Source organism: Perca flavescens, chromosome 16 (genome assembly GCF_004354835.1).
Source record: "Perca flavescens isolate YP-PL-M2 chromosome 16, PFLA_1.0, whole genome shotgun sequence".
In the NCBI taxonomy this organism is placed as follows: Eukaryota; Metazoa; Chordata; class Actinopteri; order Perciformes; family Percidae; genus Perca; species Perca flavescens.
Window position 1 is genome coordinate 27,182,385 of NC_041346.1, and position 6,261 is coordinate 27,188,645.

General features: G+C 38.0%; 1 long non-coding RNA gene across 2 annotated transcripts; it reads left to right on the forward strand.

Moving 5' to 3' along the window:
- The first annotated feature begins 2,801 nt into the window (after positions 1 to 2,801).
- On the forward strand, positions 2,802 to 4,999 carry LOC114571497 (uncharacterized). Of its 2 annotated transcripts, none has more exons than XR_003694653.1 (3): positions 2,802 to 2,852; positions 4,652 to 4,706; positions 4,913 to 4,999. It is a non-coding gene; the product is annotated as an uncharacterized LOC114571497 (long non-coding RNA). The 2 variants fall into 2 exon arrangements; XR_003694654.1 differs by having other exon boundaries at positions 2,820 to 3,065.
- Positions 5,000 to 6,261: the final 1,262 nt, after the last annotated feature.

The window sequence follows — 6,261 nt, forward strand, 5'->3', positions numbered from 1 at the left end:
AACTCAAAGATATTCAGTTTACTGTCCCAGAGGAGAGAAGAAACTAGAACATATTCACATGTAACAAGCTGGAATGAGAATATTTACTTTTTTCACAAAAAAGTATTCAAACCAATTAGTCCATTATCAACATAACAGTCGACAATTAATCTAATCACACGGACAAAGAGCAAATGACAGTAACCTGATCCGTCCCAGGCTGGTCTGGTGTCACAGGGGCACAAATGAAGAGCAAACAAGGGAGATGCACATTAATTTTGACATTTAATTTTTTTTTTTTTTATTGAGTTAAGTTACAGATTTACAAAGCAATACACAAACACAAGTAAAATGCTCACATTTCTTTGCCATTATACAACAGGAAAAATACAGTGGTAGTTAATATTTACTCTGCATGTTCCAAGGTCTTGGTATTGTGTTTGCTGGCTTACTGGCGTCCCATGAGGCCCCGGTATACACCAACAGATCTGCCTGCTTTGGAAACTCCTTCTCCCCACACTTTTTCAGTTGTGAGGCTGTGTCCAAATTCTTCTAACTTTTCAAAAACCGGCAACCTCCCATTCACACACACCTCACACCGTGTTTGGCCGGCTGTGTGGAGGTAAGAAATGAGCCAGGCTTTGAACTCCACACAACTTTTTATTTATTTTTTATTTTATGAGAACAACCGAGTGCATCGCTGTGAATGTCTTCCAGATGAGACTGTCTGTCTGAAAATGAGCACGGTTATCTCCGTATTTAAACCATCACGTCTCCCTGCTCTCTAGGATCGGCCTTCCCGTCTGGCTGTTCAGAAAAAAACTATAAACACTTGATTTTTGATGTTGAACACATTGTACAAATTAGTTGATTTCTAGTATTACAATTTCGACCTCATCTTTGTTATCACACACTTTTATTTTGTAATTATCTGACAAAGTGGAGAGCCAATTAAATCCTAGTTGTAGCTGCACCCTATTGGTTCACAGAGGTAACCACACACTAGTTAAGAGTTCATAGTCATTCATTAAGGGGTATTAACAGTCTGTGATGAACGCATCACACACAGCTCCACGGTATTTTGCGCAAACTTCAAGACAGTATTTTTCATCACATTTACTTATGTGACTTTGTGTAAAGAATTAATCTTAAATTGTAAAAATACACCATCGTACTCTCCTGAAAACACCCACCTGCTCTGTGAGTTACATTGTTATTGATCATGCATTTTACAGTCAAAGGACTGAGTGCAAATATTACCACCATATACTACTGAAAATTCTGACATTTTGTTTTGCTCCTGAATGCACAGCAGTTCCACTTCTCCTTGATTAAAAACCACATTTGCCTACTGCCATCTTAGCGGTCATCTTATGTTCTATGTCTCCATTTGTGTTTTTTTGTATTGTTTGTGATTTCCAACCATGCCATCTGTTAACAGTAGACTTATTAGGGCACGAATGTGGCATTAGGACAACTCTCGTTCAGTAATAGATCGAACTTTGCACATTTCCTGTAGTTTAAAACAAAGTTTCAAGTTATTTTTGTCAGATGCACAACGATTACAGAAGCAGTCGTCACGGAAAATCTTTGGGTCCCTCCAACAATGCTAATTAAATTTGTATAAAACAAAATCAGGTTAAAAAAAAAAATGCAAGACATGACATTGTGCAAGTTAAAATATAGGGATACATATATAGGCTACATAAAAAAAGTGAAATAAGGTAATTTAAATGTGTGGAAGGCTGTAAATAGCAAATGAATAGCATGAATGCAGTATATGCATATACAGTATCTCACAAAAGTGAGTATACCCCTCACATTTTAGTAAATATTTCATTATATCTTTTAATGGGACAACACTGAAGAAATTACACTTTGCTACAATGTAGTAGTAAAGTAAAGATCCCTTGGCCTTTGGAATTAAGATAGCCCCCCATCATCACATAGCCTTCACCATACCTAGAGATTGGCATGGAATACTTTCCATAAGATCATCTCTCAATGCAAATCAAACTAGCTATTAGGTTAACCAACATAAAACCATGCCATTCTCTAGGTATGGTGAAGGGTATGTGATGATGTGGAGGTATGGTGAAGGTTATGTGATGATGTGGGGGTATGGTGAAGGGTATGTGATGATGTGGGGGTATGGTGAAGGGTATGTGATGATGTGGGGGTATGGTGAAGGTTATGTGATGATGTGGGGGTATGGTGAAGGGTATGTGATGATGTGGGGGTATGTTGAAGGGTATGTGATGATGTGGGGGTATGGTGAAGGGTATGTGATGATGTGGGGGTATGGTGAAGGGTATGTGATGATGTGGGGGGCTATTTTAATTTCAAAGGCCAAGGGAACTTTATCAGGATGCATAGTATCCTGGATCCATGAAATAACTGGCCTTTAAAAATAAACATCTGCCTGCCTCTATGGGAATTTAACATAGGGGTGGACTGACTTTTGTTGCCAGTGGTTTAGACATTAATGGCTGTGTTGAGTTATTTTGAGGTGACAGCACATTTACAGTGTTATTGTACAGTTACACTGTTATACAAGCTGTACACTTAATACTTTACATTGTAGCAAAGTGTAATTTCTTCAGTGTTGTCCCATTAAAAAGATATAATGAAATATTTACTAAAATGTGAGGAGTGTACTCACTTTTGTGAGATACTGTATATAGTTTAAAAAACTGTCAGTAATTGAAAAATATGGGAGGCATGGTACATCCAACCCAGTAGGTGGCGGTAACGCACACAGAGCCATCATTAAACCGGAGGAGGAAACCGGAGGAGGAGGTGAAGAAGAAGAAGAAGAAGAAGAAGAAGAAGAAGAAGAAGAAGAAGACTTCGTTGCAGGTCTTCAAGAAAATGTAATTCTTCGAGACAGGAACGGTTATACTTCACCGATAAGTGTTGTGAAAATGCACATTTTGTGCATTGTAAATACATCTAGTGTGGGTATGAGTAGCTAGCTTGCTCTTCTCTTTTGAGCGTGACTTACTTTTAAACGAGGTTTAGTTCAGTAACGTTAGCTTGTATCTCTGCGCGTGGATGTCCCTGTTCGGTAATTACTAATTAGCTATGTAAGTACATTTTATAATTGAAACCGTTATTACAGTTTTATTTTTATCTATTTTTTTTTTTTTTTTTTGGTGATAAAGTGCTGTAGACAATGAGCAGACCTCTTCGGGTAGTCATTAACCCGCCTGAGAGCACATGGTCCAGAAAAGACGGCGTGTTCCAGAGCGTAGACGGCGTCACACCAAACCCCTATTACACATTTAGCTGTAGTGGGAACACACTTCTTGACCAAAATGTATGAGCCAACAGAACGCAACTCAAACCTTTTCTGGTATACGTGCAGTTTAATGTCCCAAATTCCCCATGAGGGCTGGGCGATATGGAGTAAATCAGATATCACAATGTTCTTGACAAAATACCTCGATATCGATATTGCGGCGATATTCTAAGGTTGAAAATTGGTGCTTTAACAAAATATCTTCACACTTAGATTTTAGTAAAATATCATCAGTAATGTGGGCATACTGTCTAAGTGGGGTAAAGGCAAATAATAGAACAGCTGGTAAGTTCAGTAAAGTACATCACTTTACTGTAACGCAGCCTTTACAACCAGGAAAAGACACTTATGTCATATTACGATATCCAAAATCCAAGACGATATTTGGTCTCATATCACGATATTAGAGATGGCCCGATACCATTTTTTGCTTCCTGATTCCGATACCTGAACTTGCGTATCGGCCGATACCAAGTACTGATCCGATACCAGTGTGTCATATATTTTATTATGTTTTAAAAACTGTATACTACTATCCCTGTATGGATGTGATATGATGTATAACAACTGTATACTACTATCCCTGTATGGATGTGATATGATGTATAACAGCTGTATACTACTATCCCTGTATGGATGTGATATGATGTATAACAGCTGTATACTACTATCCCTGTATGGATGTGATATGATGTATAACAGCTGTATACTACTATCTCTGTATGGATGTGATATGATGTATAACAGCTGTATACTACTATCCCTGTATGGATGTGATATGATTTTTATCTTTGTCTGTCTGGCTCAGGTTAAACTCTTTGTGAAACATGAACAAATACAAACAATGAATGCCCAAGAACTTTCTTTTATTCTCCAGTTTAACAGTCAGTTAGAACAGAAAAATAACATAACTAAACTACTTTAACGTAGATTTTCTTTACGTGGTATCGGATCGGTGCATAAACTCCAGTACTTACCGATACCAGCGTTTTAGGCAGTATCAGAGCCGATACCGGTATCAGGCCTTCTCTACACGATATCGATATAATATCGATTTATTGCCCAGCCCTATTTCCCCATACAATGTCCTTAATTAATTATGAACCTGCTAAACCATCTGTGCTACCCCTAACCTCAACCTGTCTCAAATAAGACCCTTATCATTTGGGACACTCAGTTTTGGAAAATAATTTGGAATACTAAACTGCACGTAAGCCACCTTTTCTAAACTTAACGCAGCGTCTCTTCAACTCGGCATGCATTTTACAATCCTAATAATTTTTTATACAATAATCCGGTATACGTTTCACCCCCCACCACATGCGCTTTTTATGTTCTACCTCCTAAAAATCTAAATCTTGTTTTTGACAGATCAACTGAAGAAAGGGAGTTTCAGTGAAATGAGCAGTGTGGACCTGACAGGCATGTACGTATTGCATTTCTGTTTATATAATTAAGTGAATAGCCATCCCAATGATTATATCAATCACTACCCATCTGACCCATTCATATGTTTGGGGAAGATTATTCATGAGCTTCTAAATGAGGGTTTTGGCATTCAATTCCCATCATAAGAGCTTGCTGCTCCTGTGTGAAAGTAACTTTACTTTAATATCCGCATTGTTCTTTCAGGGTCGACTTGCTGGAGGGAAAGCGAGTAGAGAGGATTTCTTGACACATCTACCAAAAGCACTTGACGGGTTTGTATTTTATTTTGAGGTTATTCAATAAAAAAAAAAAAAAAAATTGAAGCAGAGTTGATTGTGTGTGCTTTCTGTAAGACCTTCGGGTACATTCATCACCACCTGGACCCTATTTTGTTTTACAATGATGCAATTACTTTTTTATGAAATCTGTAGGGTTTGGCATGTCAATTTTGGGGTTGTGTCCTGTTAAACATTAAGGATCTTACTCTAGCAAAAAGGTTGACCTCTAGGGATAATTTCCATAATGTTGTCAGACGTCATAATCTAAGCCTGTCGGTGGCAAAAACAGCACTTTTAGTGGATGTAAACTGGCGGTGCACATTTGCCATATACGTAGGATTACATTACAGCCTGGTTCACGGCTGCCGGTTACAGTGTTCCTGCTCAATACTGGACCGATTTAAAAGATTGTTGTTCACATTAGCCGGTGGAACTACATATACGTCTAGGTGTTTGTATGTGAAATGTGGTGTGTCTACTTTGTAAGGGTTTCCTCCAAATGTCAGTGTTTCTCCCACATTCAGTGAATATAAAACGCTGATTCAACAACATAAAAAAACAAAACAAATTTCAGTAAAGAGCTCCAGAGCTGCCTCACATCGGAGTAACCATCTCCTCCTCTGGCCTCTGGCCTTCCAGCTCTCGGGCCACGTCATCACGGATATGTTTGGGTTTACTCAGGTTCGTTTCCACATTCAGTATTCAACAAAATGAAAACTATTTCTTCTTATCGCTCATGTTGTAAGACCTGTAAATAACACATTTTTTTTAGTGGTCTGTTGGTGTTTTCAGACACTTTGGCATGCTCCCATGTTATGTAATACAAAGGTGCAAAATTATAATCGAATAATATAAAGAAGAAATAAGAGGGGAAAAAACAAAAACATAAGAAATAAAGCCAGGGCTTTTTGTGATTCATATTTTTCAATAATTTTAAAAAGTTTCACTGCATTACTTTTTTCATAACTTTAAGGGCTTTGGCATGAAACGCATTTTACAAGGATGTTGTTGACAAGAAAATCATCTTTGGCCGTATTTTTGATAGAAGAGTTCAAATTGAGAAATGTATCTCTTAACCATAGACTGTATAATTTAATATTATACAGTCTGTTCTCTACATCCATGGAGCGAGGAAGCAAATTTGCGTTTTCCACAATGGCGATGACCCGCCCTACTATGCTTCTGATTGGCTACTATTTGTTGCCTTCATTGTTTGGATTGGTTAGGTGTAGGCATGAGGAGTGAGATAGGTAAGGGCAGATCTCTATGGCTCTG